At 39.9% G+C, this 2002-nt stretch overlaps 1 pseudogene; it reads left to right on the top strand.

The window, feature by feature from the left end:
• The first annotated feature begins 883 nt into the window (after nucleotides 1-883).
• LOC102993830 (14-3-3 protein zeta/delta-like) lies at nucleotides 884-1604 on the top strand (annotated as a pseudogene).
• Nucleotides 1605-2002: the final 398 nt, after the last annotated feature.

Raw genomic sequence — 2002 nt, 5'->3', positions numbered from 1 at the left:
AATTATTACAAATAGCGTGGTATACTTTATAATAAATTTTAAAAGAACTGAAAAGTATGTTACCAAACCAAACACATGTCAACTCGCCCACACGCAGTGAAGCCAATCTACTGACACTGAGTTGTGGTGAAGGAAAGTGCAGCATTTATTGCAGCGTGCCAAGCAAGGAGTCCAGGGTAGCTAGTGCTCAAAAATACCATAACTCCCTGATAGGTTTCAGGAAAGTATTTTTAAAGGCCAGGTGAGGGAGGGGAGTCCCAGGTTATGTAACCAGCATAGTCCTGTGATTGGTTGACGTGAGGTATCAGGGCAGTGCCACAGGGGTTAACGTTATCAATCCTTGTTCTCCAGGAGGCCTGCAGGCTATGTGCCCATGGTCATCAAGTAGTTAATGTCTTCCCTTTGGTGGGGGTTTTAGTATCTGTAAAACAACTCTGGAAATGTGCATCAGATACTGTTACCTAAATACTTAAGAGTGGAGCTAAACCAGAGGATATGGGGGAGGGGTCTGTCCCAGGAAGGCCCAGTAGGGTCCTGCTTGGTTACAATTAAACTTGTACGGGTACATATAACAAAGAAAATAAATTATATGAAAAGAAAATGCATAAAACTGCTCTTCTTCAGGCTTATGTTTCAACAATCCATGACTATAATCTACCACATTAAGATATTAAAAGAGAAAACAATATGATTATTTCAGTTAGGTGCAGGGAAAGTATTTGATAAAGTTCAACCTAAATTCATGTCTTAAAAAAGAAAACCTCTTAGTAATTCAGGAATAGATGAGAACATCATTAATCTGATAAAAGTATCTTTGAAAACAAAAAGTCTGACACTGCTGAGCCCCCGTCCATCTTCCACCAGCCACTCTGGACATAAACATCCAGTCATGAATGAAAATAAGCTGGATCAGAAACAAAACTGGCTGAGCAGGCTGAGCAGTGTGATGTCATGTCAGCCTGCATGATGTCTGTAACTAAGCAAGAAGCTGAATTATCCAGTGGGGAGGGTAATCTTCCCTCAGTTACTCATAAAAATGTTGTAAGAATTTGTAGGCCATTTTGGAGGGTCATCTCAAGTACTGAGTTAAAGACAGAAGATGCTGAACAGAACAACAGATGACTTGTGAAGAGAGGAGGTTGAGACCAAGGTTAGAGTACATCTGCAATGATGTACCGTCTCTTTTGGAAGAGTTCTTGATCCCAATGCTGCACAAGCAGAGAGCAAACACTTCTATTTGAAAATGAAAGGTGACTACTACCGTTACATGTCTGAAGTTGCCACTGGTGACAAGAAAGGGATTGTGGATCAGTCAAAACAAGCATACCAAGAGGCTTTTGAAATCAGCAAAAAGGAAATATAATGGACTCCTCCTATCACATTGGATCTGGTCCTTAATTTCCCTGTATTCTATTTTGAGATCTGAACTCCTCTGAGAAAGCCTGCTTTCTTTCAAAGACAACTTTGGATGAAACCATTTCTACATTAAGTGAAGAGTCATACAAAGACAGGAGGCTAATAATGTAGTGACTGAGAGCGTAACATTGTGCACATTGGATACCCAAGAAGACAAAGCCAAAGCAGGAGAAAGTCGGGAAAATTAATCAGCCTTTCAACTTTTGTCTGCATCACCCTAAAATTTACAAAAGACCATTCTCATCCAAGCTGCTTTTTATGCTTTGTGACAGTTTTATATTACTTCTATTTGAATTTCTTTCTCATGTGGTTTTTATGTTTAATACTAGAAGAGAAGGGTCAGTTAGCATTTAGGGACTTACCTGTGCTCATTATAAGGTGCTCAATATGGTGATGTGGAATTTTTATGCAAGTTATTAATGCTTGGCATAGTACTTTTGGTACATTGTGGCTTGACAAGGGCCAGTGTGAAAACTGCTTCCATGTCTAAGCAAACAAAACTGCCTGGTGGGAGATAAAAGGGGTAATTGGTTCTAGTCAGAGGTGTCGTTACTGTGGGTCCTTTAAGATTTAGAGCTTAAGGCTG

Source organism: Physeter macrocephalus, chromosome 9 (assembly GCF_002837175.3).
Source record: "Physeter macrocephalus isolate SW-GA chromosome 9, ASM283717v5, whole genome shotgun sequence".
Classification (NCBI taxonomy): domain Eukaryota; kingdom Metazoa; phylum Chordata; class Mammalia; order Artiodactyla; family Physeteridae; genus Physeter; species Physeter macrocephalus.
Note: the sequence above shows the minus strand (reverse complement) of the source record. Positions and strands in the feature narration are given on the sequence as shown.